Source organism: Somniosus microcephalus, chromosome 15 (genome assembly GCF_052327205.1).
Source record: "Somniosus microcephalus isolate GS21.2 chromosome 15, FLI_Smic_1.0, whole genome shotgun sequence".
In the NCBI taxonomy this organism is placed as follows: domain Eukaryota; kingdom Metazoa; phylum Chordata; class Chondrichthyes; order Squaliformes; family Somniosidae; genus Somniosus; species Somniosus microcephalus.
Genome location: NC_141001.1, coordinates 41,308,011 through 41,320,472, shown reverse-complemented (window position 1 = coordinate 41,320,472; position 12,462 = coordinate 41,308,011). Strand labels below are relative to the sequence as shown.

The following is a 12,462-nucleotide window of genomic DNA, read 5'->3' as shown; positions in this document are numbered from 1 at the left end:
CCCCATGCACTGTAAAAGTTTCTATAGATATGTGAAGAGAAAAAGATTGGTGAAGTCAAGCGTAGGTCCCTTGCAGTCAGAATCAGGGGAATTTATAATGGGGAACAAAGAAATGGCAGACCAACTAAATACATATTTTGGTTCTGTCTTCACAAAGGAGGACACAAATAACCTCCCAGAGATGTCAGGGAACATAGGGTCTAATGAAAGGGAGGAACTGAATGAAATCAGTATTTGTAGGGAAATGGTGTTAGGGAAATTGATGGGACTGAAGGCCGATAAATCCCCAGGGCCTGATAATCTACATCCTAGGGTACTTAAGGAAGTGGCCCTAGAAATAGCAGATGCATTGCTGATCATCTTCCAACATTCGATGGAATCTGGAACAGTACCCATGGATTGGAGGGTAGCTAATGTTACCCCACTATTCAAAAAAGGTGGTAGAGAGAAAACGGGGAATTACAGACCAGTAAGCCTGACATCAGTAGTGGGGAAAATGCTAGAGTCCATTAGAAAAGTTGTAATAGCAGAGCACTTGGAAAACAGTGACAGGATCAGACAAAGTCAACATGGATTTACAAAAGGTAAATCATGCTTGACTAATCTACTGGAATTTTTTGAGGATGTAACTGGTAAAATAGATAAGGGAGAACCAGTGGATGTGGTGTATTTGGACTTTCAAAAGGCTTTCGATAAGGTCCCGCATAAAAGATTAGCATGTAAAGTTAAGGCACATGGGATTGGGGGCAAGGTATTGACTTGGATAGAGAACTGGTTGGCAGACAGAAAGCAAAGTGTTGGAATAAACGTATCTTTTTCCGAGTGGCAGGCAGTGACTAGTGGGGTACCGCAGGGATCGGTCCTTGGACCCCAGCTATTCACAATATATATTAATGATCTAGACGAGGGAACTAGATGTAATATCTCCAAGTTTGCAGATGACACAAAGCTGGGAGGGCATGTGTGCTGTGAGGAGGATGCCGAGAAACTCCAGTATGATTTGGACAGGTTGGGTGATTGGGCAGAAGCATGGCAGATGCAATATAACGTGGATAAATGCGAGGTTATCCACTTTGGTGTCAAAAACAGGAAGGCAGATTATTATCTGAATGGCAATAGATTGGGAGAAGGGGAAGTGCAACGAGACCTGTGTGTCCTTGTGCACCAGTCGCTGAAGGTAAGCATGCAGGTGCAGCAGGCGGTTAAGAAGGCAAATGGTATGTTGGCCTTCGTAGCGAGAGGGTTTGAGTACAGGAACAAGGATGTCTTGCTGCAGTTGTACAGGGCCTTGGTGAGACCACATCTTGAGTATTGTGTGCAGTTTTGGTCGTCTTATCTGAGGAAGGATGTTCTTGCCATGGAGGGAGTGCAGCGCAGATTCACCTGGGATGGCAGGAATGACGTACGAGGAGAGATTGGGTCGATTGGGCTTATACTCGCTGGAGTTTAGAAAAATGAGAGGGGATCTCATTGAAACTTATAAAATTGTAACAGGACTAGACAGACTAGATGCAGAAAGGATGTTCCCGATGGTCGGGGAGTCCAGAACTGGGGGTCACAGTCTAAGGATAAGGGGTAAGCCATTTAGAACAGAGATGAGGAGGAATTTCTTCACCCAAAGAGTGGTGAACCTGTGGAATTCTCTACCACAGAAGGCAGTAGAGGTTAATTCATTAAATATATTCAAGAAGGAGTTGGATATATTTCTTAAGGCTAAAGGGATCAAGGGATATGGGGAGAAAGCAGGGACAGGGTATTGAATTTGGATGATCAGCCATGATCTCATTGAATGGCGGAGCAAGCTCGAGGGGCCGAATGGCCTACTCCTGCTCCTATCTTCTATGTTTCTTCTATGTTTCTCAATCAATCTTTCTTCTTTTCCACCTCTTGAAACATGCACTATATGCACCAGCCCCACACAAGTCCACTTACCTTTTCCATAGCTGCTCACTAACTCTCATCCGCTTTTTCTGCAGGACAAGGCAGCACATAATGCGAGGGAGAGGAGCAAGACCAGGGGAGAAGTACCCAACATTAGAGCCCTCACCCAAGCAGAAGATGAAGCCCTGAAAATTAGTAGCTCAGGCAGAGCCATGAGTATCATGCAAGGCGAGGCTGGTGACTTACCTGAGGTGGATGTCTACATATCACTTACAACTCTTCATTCACCTCAGCAAATATGCAGCAAGCTTCACAACTTCAAGTTACAGTCTCAAGCCTGTCACCTGCTGATGTCCAATTTCATAGTGTCACCCTTTCCACTTTCTTCTACGTCCTTCTCGGCAGCAAAAGGCTCCTGCAGAAAGCACCTGAGAAGAGGACAATCCTTCAGAGGATGAATCATCACGTATTCCATCTCTCCCAACAACCAGCATAGCATTGTTACCCCGTGTGGGTAAGAGAGTGAGGCAGAGCGGTGGTAAAGCACCCAGCATGAGTGATTGGCAGCAGGTACTGGTGGAAGGGACAGCCCAGGAGAAAATTCTTTCAAAGAGCCGGTACAGGCACTATGGGCTAAATGGCCTACTTCTGTGCTGTGTGATTCTTTCTATGAAAGAATGTTAGCCAAGCTCCCTGCTTTTTTTTTGAACAGTACCAAGAGATTTGTAACATTCAGTTGAAAAAGTCAACAAAACCGTTAACATCCCATTCAAAGAATGGCACCTCCAACAGTGCAGCACCCCTCAGTACTACACTAGAGTGACAGCTTAGAGCAAGGACGTAAATATGCCAATGAACCCACCTGAGCAGGACAGAGGTGGCTGGAGATGCATCATATTGCTTGGAACCAGCAAGAAGGAAAAAAAGAAAGAACTCGCATATTTATATATAGCAACTTTCACCTCCTCAGGACATCCCAAAGTGCTTTACAAGCAATGCATTACTTTCGAAATGTAGTCACCATTGTTCGATAGGCAATAACAACAGCCAATATGAGTACAGCAAGGCCCCACAAACAACAATTGAGATAAGTGACCAGTTAATCTGTTCTGGTGGTGTTGGTTAAGTGTTGCTCCTCTCATTATCGTACCAGTTCGAGGATTATACATCATAATTGTTGTTGTATATCTTCACTGGTGGCATAACTATTTTTCCATTAATAATAAACAATTATCTCTATTGAAGAATACCAGGATAAATCCCTGCTCTTCTTCAAATAGTACCATTGGATCTTTTATTTCCACCTAAACAGGTAGAAAGGTCCTTGCTTTAACATCTCATCTGAAAGACAGCACTTGAAGCAATTCAACACACCCTCAGCACTGTACCAACATGTTAGCCTGGAATGAAGCTTGAACCCACAAGCCACAAAGCACTACCACTGAGCCAAGCTGATCAGCTGGGTATAAGACACCAGATCTTATTCTCATGCCGTTTCTATAGTTACAGAGCTAGTGCAGGTAAGGCACATCAAAGAACACTGTCACAACTGTGTTGACTAGGTTGTACCTACAGCCAGTGGCACTGCAGCTTTCTCTTAAACTCAGAACACGATTGCTTATGCACAGCATATGTATATAACGCAAAAGTGCTGTCCAGCACATACAACGTACTGGATTCAGGATTCTGTTTGACAGTACGGGCACTGTACTCCAAGATGTCCAGTGGAAGCGGGTTCATAATGTTGCCTGGTTCCCTCGCTGTCAAATCTGCTCTCTTTATACTGTAGGATGGATTCAGTAACTAGAAAGCAACTGCTGAATATATAAATCTTGCACTTGCACAAATATTCAAAAGTTGCATTTGCAACTTTGTTAATCTGGCTGGGATGTTACCCGATGCTGGGGGAAGGTCCGTACGGGCCGGCAATAGCTGCTTCTCCTGCGCTGTGTACATCTGATCCATCTGTCACTGTGATATGTTTTCCTCTTTTTTTTGCTGGCTTACACACTGCTGAAAGCCAGGACATTACAAGACTGAGTATCTGATGGGATCTCTCCCTGGGATTCTTATCAAACAAGAATGGCAGAATCCTGACTTGTTCCGTTACTTTTCCCTGTTCAACAAACCCATGTGGAAACAGCCATATTTAGGACTAAACTGGAGAAAGAGGGCAGGAACAAGGTTTTTTGATGCCTCAATATAACATTCAAAAGGACAGGACAGATGATCATGAGAAATACAGTAATATGGTAAACCCTGCTGTGAACAAGCACCCACAAAGAGCTGATGTTTAGTGTGGCGAGCTGGTGTGCATTGACTTTGTTTCTAATTATGCAAGAGCCTTCAGAAATTTACATTTCGTGTAGAACCTCTCTAATTCATTAATGATCATGAATTTCCTTTGCTGCATACCTTGGGTAATGTGATCTGTATATGTCAAACGTATACAGCTATTATAAGGTACTGTAGTAGTTTTTCTTACCGTATAAGCTTCTTGCCATTGAAGGACTTCCTCTAATCAGATGGGCAAGATGGATTGGACTGCTGACTTAATCCATGACTTCTGTCTAAGCTGTTTCATGATGAAAGCAGAGTAAGCCAGATGAGCTGAACTTTGTTCTTGTCTCTCTCTCTCATCTGCGGGATATGGATTTCCACATAAAATTGCACTTAGCTGCCCAGATGAACATTGTCAAAACTCATTTTTTAATTGATGAATTGTCGGGTTGTGGGCATCACTGGCAAGGCTGGCATTTATTGGGCATCTCTAGTTGCCCTGACACGGTGGAGGTGGGCCACCTTCTTGAAACACTGCAAGCAGATTAATCATTTTAAATCTGAGATTGATAGATCTTTGCTAGCTAAGGGTATTAAGGGATAGATCAGGTCAGCCGTGATCTCATTGAACGGCGGAACAGGCTCGAGGGGCTGAATGGCCTACTTTGTTCCTATGATAGAAATTAATGGGCAGTTAGGAGTCAGCCACATTGGTGAGTCACATATAGGCCAGAGCAGGTTTTGGATGGCAGGCTTCCATTCCTAAAGGACATTAGTGAACCAGTTGGGTTTTTATGACCAGATTTTTACTGATACCAACTTTTTATTTCCAGATTTTTTAAACTGAATTCAAATTCTCAAACTGCCATGGTGGAATTTTGAACTCTTATTCTCTGGGTTGTTATTCCAAGCCTCTGGATTACTAATCTAGTAACATAACCACTGCACTAGCATACTCCTCATTCCATAGATTTCAGTGCCAGGGAGCCCAACAAATTGAATATATGCTGTTATACTTGATTGCTTGTGTTACAAGTCCAGTCTAATTCTACTCCAGCACTTAAAACTCAGGAGACAAGAAAGCTAGAATTCATTTTCCAAAGGATTATCAGCACAATTAAGAGACTGAGTTATGGAGCTTTATAGGAACAATGGCATATATATACACACGGTGAAGTTTCAGGTGAAATGGAGAGGGGAAAGTGGGAAAGGTGATAAACTTGCTCATATTGTTTTAACAGCAGTTACTAGAGTATGTAGCTGCAGTTTGCTGAGAGGAAGTTTTCTTTTCATTTCAGTCTGTTGAACAGTTTTTCTTAATCTCCCTCAGGGAAAGTTGAAGCATTTGTTTGACTGTATTTATTTTTTTTATAAAGCTTTCAGCTTTCCAGCTAAATGTTCTGACATTACAAATCTGTTCATGTGACATTCAAGATCAGTAATTAAATTTAAACTGCAAACAATCACATTCCTTTTCAGATATAGCATTGAAAATTCTAGCTTGATACTCCATTTTTACTCTGTAGAGCTGCCTACTGTCAGAAGCAACAACGTAAAGTCAAAAGTCAAAATACAAGAGAGGGGGCGGTACTGGACCTAATTCTAGGGAATGTGGCCGGGCAAGTTGTAGAAGTGTTAGTAGGTGAGCACTTTGGTGACAGTGACCATAATTCGGTGAGATTTAAGGTAGTCATGGAAAAGGACAAGGATGGACCGGAAATAAAGGTTCTAAATTGGGGGAAGGCCGATTTTAATATGATAAGGCAGGATCTGGCCAATGTGGACTGGGATCAGCTACTTGAAGGAAAATCCACATCGGAGCAATGGGAGTCTTTCAGAAAGGAAATTGAGAGAGTACAATGGCAACATGTTCCCGTAAAGGTCAAGGGTGAGACCAACAAACCCAGGGAACCTTGGATGTCAAGGGATATACAAGAATGGATTAGGAAAAAAAGGGGGGCTTTTGGCAGATACAAAGGACTAAAGACAGAGGAAGCCCTAGAGGAGTATAAAAAGTGCAGGGGGATACTTCAAAAAGAAATTAGGAGAGCGAGGAGGGGCCATGAAATAACACTGGCGAACAAAATAAAGGAAAATCCTAAGGTGTTTTATAAGTATATTAAGGGCAAGAGGATAACTAGGGAAAGAGTAGGGCCCATTAGGGACCAAAGTGGCAAGCTGTGTGTAGAGCCAGAAGATGTAGGTGGGGTTTTAAATGAATTTTTTGCATCTGTGTTCACTATGGAGAAGGACGATGTGGACATAGAAATCGGGCAGGGGGACTGTGATATACTTGAACATATTAGCATCGAGAGGGAGGAGGTACTAGCGGTTTTAGCAGGCTTAAAAGTGGATAAATCCCCAGGCCCGGACGAGATGTATCCCAGGCTACTATGTGAGGCAAAGGAGGAGATTGCAGGGGCTCTGACAACAAATTTTCAGAACCTCTCTGGCCACAGGGGATGTGCCAGAGGACTGGAGAACAGCTAACGTAGTACCATTATTCACGAAGGGTAGTAGGGATAAACCAGGGAATTACAGGCCAGTGAGCCTAACATCAGTGGTAGGGAAATTATTGGAAAAAATTCTGAGGGACAGAATTAGTCTCCACTTGGAGAGGCAAGGATTAATTAGAGATAGCCAGCATGGCTTTGTCAAGGGAAGATCATGTCTGACCAATTTGATTGAATTTTTCGAGGGGGTGACTAGGTGTGTGGATGAGGGTAGTGCAGTGGATATGGTTTACATGGATTTCAGTAAGGCTTTTGATAAAGTCCCGCATAGGAGACTGGTCAGGAAGGTAAGAGCCCATGGGATCCAGGGTGCCTTGGCACATTGGATCCAAAACTGGCTTAGTGGCAGAAGGCAGAGGGTGATGGTGGAAGGTTGTTTTTGTGACTGGAAGCCTGTGTCCAGTGGGGTACCGCAGGGATCGGTGCTGGCTCCCTTGCTGTTTGTGGTCTACATTAATGATTTGGATGTGAATGTAAAAGGTATGATCAGTAAGTTCGCAGATGACACGAAAATTGGTGGGGTGGTAAATAGCGAGGAGGGAAGCCTCAGGCTGCAGGACAATATAGATGAGTTGGTCAGATGGGCGGAACAGTGGCAAATGGAATTTAACCCTGAAAAGTGTGAGGTGATGCATTTTGGATGGACTAACAAGGCAAGGGAATACACAATGAATGGTAAGACCCTAGGAAAGACAGAGGATCAGAGGGACCTTGGTGTGCATGTACATAGATCCCTGAAGGCAGCAGAACAGGTGGATAAGGTGGTTAAAAAGGCATATGGGATACTTGCCTTCACTAGCTGAGGCATAGAATATAAGAGCAGGGAGGTTATGATGGAGCTGTACAAAACGCTGGTAAGGCCACAGCTGGAGTACTGTGTGCAGTTCTGGTCGCCACACTATAGGAAGGATGTGATTGCTTTGGAGAGGGTGCAGAGGAGATTTACCAGGATGTTACCTGGGCTGGAGCGCTTCAACTATGAAGAAAGACTGGACAGGCTGGGGTTGTATTCCTTCGAGCAGAGAAGGCTGAGGGGGGACCTGATTGAGGTGTACAAAATTATGAGGGGCATAGATAGGGTAGATAGAAAGGAACTTTTCCCCTTAGTAGAGGGGTCAATAACAAGGGGGCATAGATTCAAGGTAAGGGGCAGGAGGTTTAGAGGGGATTTGAGGAAAAACTTTTTCACCCAGAGGGTCGTTGGAATCTGGAACTCACTGCCTGAAAGGGTGGTAGAGGCAGGAACCCTCGCAACATTCAAGAAGCATTTGGATGAGCACTTGAAATGCCATAGCATACAAGGCTACGGACCAAATGCTGGAAAATGGGATTCGATTAGACAGGGCTTGATGGCTGACACGGACGCGATGGGCCGAAGGGCCTCTTTCTGTGCTGTATAACTCTATGATTCTCTATGATATATGCACACAGTGAAATCTATGGGATTTGGGTTCAAACATAGCCCAGTGGGTTTGAGGGTATCCTCTCTCTAATGGATGCAGTGGCTGGACATTGTCATGTCACCTCTGAGAAATCGGCTCAAATTGGCTCAAAGACAAAGTAGTTGAGAATCTTGTTTATTTAGTACCTGACTTGAATTCACCCTTTCAGTTGATTCTAACTAGATTGCAACATAAGGAAATAAATAACTGCTGGTTGTCCTTTTTGTGACTCTAGTTAATGCAAAGTAGAAATTAAGGTTGGCCTGCCAAATAACGGACCTCCACAGCACTGGGCTGGAAAACCCCTACAGTGGAGAAAATGGTTTATTATTAATGGAAAATGGCTGGGTTCCATTGAAGTGAAGTGAACAAATCCCTTGCACTTGCAGTTGGCATATGGTATGGTGACACCAGTGGTGGCGTGTGTTGGGAATAGTTCTGACAAATAGAGGCAACATGCCCTAAACTAATGTAAAAGAAAATGAATCAGACCTTGAAGTACTGGAATAGATCACAAGCCCTCATCCACTGATAATCAATTTGTTTCTCACCAAGTCTGAAGAGCTTCTTACTTTCTGACACACTGGGACCAAAAATCTTTAATGACTTACCTGAGGGCTGCTGCTGGCATCACAGCGGCTCAAACTTCGATTCCTCTGCTGACGAAGCTGCCTGGGGACACCTATTAGGTGCCCGCCGCTTGCCAGCTTTATGATAATGAGGTCCGAGTTCTAATATCGCATCCGCCTTGGAGCTATCCATTCAGGCATGTCCCCTGTGCTACCTACTTCTGTATGTGCTCGAATTTCTGCTGGAGGTCACCAGTAGGTGCATCTTGCACTTAGCTCAGGTGGATGACCCATGGGTTTTCGACCCCAGTATCATTTGCACTGGAAGTGAGAGCCTGAACCACAGCTAAGAATGTTTTATAAAGACTGATCTAGTAAGGTAGATGAGGAAGGGACATTATTAGAAAGGGAGAATATGGCAGCTGTTGAAAAGTCAGGTGTAAGTGCTCTGGTAAAGAGGGAGACACCTGTAGACTGGCCTATGCCTTGTGTCTTTCAGTTCCTCCCTCTTGGAGATATTTGTATGCTGCCTGTTTCTTTTCAGTCTCTTCCCTTAGGAAGATAATCAAATATTAACTGCCACCTTTCAGGTCCATCATCATGGAGATATCTGTATACTGACTGGTGCCTTGCAGTCACCTTCTACTTCTTCTTCTTCTTAGGCAGTCCCTCGGAACCGAGGATGACTTGCTTCCACATTAAAAATGAGTTCGCAGGTGACTGATGAGTCCGATGCGGGACCTACAGTCTCTGCCTACAGTGACGTATTGGTACACTGACTGGTGTATTTTAACCTCCTTCAAGGAGATATCTGCGCATTAACTGGTATGTTGCAGTCTCCTTTCTGGGTGTCTAGTGTGTCTCAGTTCCTCCTTCAGTGATCAGGTATCTGTACATTGGTGTAGTCTTTTTACTTTCAAAGATGTCACTGAAGATGAACAATGCATAAGAAAAGACTGATCTTTATTGATTTACTTTTTCACAACATATTTGATGTGATACATACATGCCTGGTTAGTACTGAAAGATGTGAAAAAATATTCAAACATTCATAGATTCATAGTAGATTCAGAGTACTCAATGCAGACTCACAAATCCAAATGGAGCCAGACATTGGGCAAATGGTAATGGCAAGAGCTTTAAGAGTTGGATTCTAGTGTTTTTCTACAAGTCCTCCACAAAATCCCTTGACTGTTGTGCTCATTGTCAAATTGTAGTTTAAGGATCCCCCCTATTCAGATACAAAGTTCCATTTGCTTGTTCTAGTTGCCATTGGGCTACAATGTCAATGCTTCAAGTGTGAGCAGTGCCAGTTCAAAGTCTGACTGCAACTCTTTTTTTCGGCTCTGCAGGAAGGCAGCAAAACAATCCAAGCGAGGATTCTCCATGCCAACACCTGCTCTCTCAACCGTGGGAAATGAAGAAACTCTCAAGGTAAAATTTGCCTGAAACAACTACAGCTTACTTCTAGAAGCTTGTACACGGAGCCTCAGTTCAAATAGGATTTTTGATTTCTTCCTTCATTGTCCATAGTTAATTTAACATACACTCTTTTCTTAGCCATCTGACATCACAGTGCAACACGAGAGTTATATGCAAGAGAAACTTGAGTTAAGAAAGCCTTCAATAGCTGATGTCGCAGCACTGATTTGCAGTGAGTGTCGTTGACTAACTTTATTGCCATTTACAGGATGTCCTCAATGTTGCTTTGATAGTTGCACAAAGCACAGACTGACAGAATGATAGAAGAGTTAGCGAATGACCGTGGCACCTGCATGTGGTCAATTTCTTCAGGCTGCCACCCAAAAGGTAAGGTTATCGTTTTTTACTTACTATATTGTCGAGTCAGGGAGAATCTCCTCCTGGCTCCACTTTAAAACTGTGAGCCACTGCCTGCCATCGCTCTCCCCTCCCCCGCTCTGATTGTCTCCCCCCTGGATTCTCCTGAAGCCCTTGAATGGCGTCTGAGGTGGCCGATCGTGCTGCCTCCACGTGATTGCCGATCTGCCTCTCAGGCTACAAATGGCATCTGCAACTCACTGGTATTATGCTAATAAGGCCATTGACCAATTTGCCGTCGTCCTGCCATTGGCCCCATTAAGCCTGTATAGCCTGCGCTGCACCAGGATGCAATTTCTAGGGCAATCTGTTTTAGAGATGCTGGTTGAAGGATAAATATTGGCGACGACACTGGGGAGGAACGCCCCTGTCCTTTTTGGAATAGTGCCATGGGATCTTTTACATTCACCTGAGGAGAAAGACTGGTGGTCAGTTTAACATCGCAGCCAATTCATTACTGCACTGAAGTGCCAGCCTAGATTGTTCGCTCAAGGCCTGGAGTGGTACTTGACCCCACATCCTTCTGATTTAGAGGCGAGTGCTACCACTGACTCAAGGCTGACACTGTGTTAAGTGTTCAAGTCCTGGAGTTTGGCCAGGACCAAAAGCCTTCTGACTCAAGAGAAAGGAGCACTACCACTTACCCAAGCTGACACTTGGGTTCTTACCTTGCTGTTTCTAGTGGCTCTTTGCGCAACTGAAGCTACAGATGGAACACTCATATATAGATTTAACTGATACAACTTTTTTTCTTTTTCTGATTTCAGAACCAGGAGGATATGACATGAACTGAAGAATGAAAAGTTTTATCATGGCACTTAATATTTCCATTCATCACCATTGCAACAGTTGCTCAACAAATCAAGGACACCGAGTTAGCATTGAACTTTTTTTTGGAAGAATAAAGAAATCCTTAAATGTATTAGTGTCAGAATCCTCTTTTCTTCACATTGTTTCCATTACCATATTCAGGCCTACGCAAGATTCTTCCTGTGAACTCCATGTACAAGCAGATTTGTACTTCTGATAGATTGAAATTTACTGCTGTTTACTAGCGGGTTTATACAGGAAATGTATTTAAATTGATTTGTTCTCAACGCTGCAGGGCAATTTAAACTGACTTCACTTTTCATTTTACCTATCTGCCCACATTCTGCTCCAGCCTCACCTTGGTAATGCTCAAAAAATGCTGTAGTAAATTTTCATCTTTAGCACGCTAGTGCAGAGCTTTGAGATAGAGGATCAGTCATGATCATATTGAATGGCGGAGCAGGCTCGAAGGGCCGAATGGCCCACTCCTGCTCCTATTTTTCTATGTTTCTACAACGCTGGAGGTGATGGATTTGGCAGAGGATGATCTGTTGAATGTGAAGGTTGGTGGGGTGGAAGGAAAGGACAAGAAAAACTCTATCGTGGTTCTGGGAGGCAGGGGAAGGGGTGAGGGCAGAAATTGTTGAAGTCGAGGGCTCTGTTAACCATGGTGGAGGGGAATCCTTGGTTGCGGGAAAAGGAAGACATATCAGAAGCACTGGTATGGAAGGTGGCATTATCAGAACAGATGCAATAGAGATGGAGAAACTGGAAGAGTCCTTACAGGAAGCGGGATGGGAGGAAGTATAATCAAGGTAGCTGTGGGAATCAGTGGGCTTATAGTAGATATTGGTTGACAACCTATCCCCAGAAATGGAGATAGAGAAGTCGAGGAAGGGAAGGGAAGAGTCAGAGATGGACCATATGAAGGCGAGGGAGGGGTGGAAATTGAAGACAAAGTTGATGAGTGACGTAATAAAGACTCACTACGCATTTGGTTGTACATAAAGCAAGGCTTTAATCGACTTGTAACAAAACATGGAGGTTTAGTTAGTAGTCACTAGCTTCCTGTTTCCAGACTGTCTCTGGCCAAGGTGGGCCCACACCCGAGGATTTATAATCCTCGGG

General features: G+C 43.8%; 1 long non-coding RNA gene across 1 annotated transcript; it reads left to right on the top strand.

Annotated features, from left to right (window-relative positions):
• Positions 1-9,513: 9,513 nt before the first annotated feature.
• On the top strand, positions 9,514-11,446 carry LOC147106647 (uncharacterized). Its single transcript, XR_015081067.1, has 3 exons — positions 9,514-10,119; positions 10,376-10,494; positions 11,292-11,446. It is a non-coding gene; the product is annotated as an uncharacterized LOC147106647 (long non-coding RNA).
• The last annotated feature ends 1,016 nt before the right edge of the window (positions 11,447-12,462 follow it).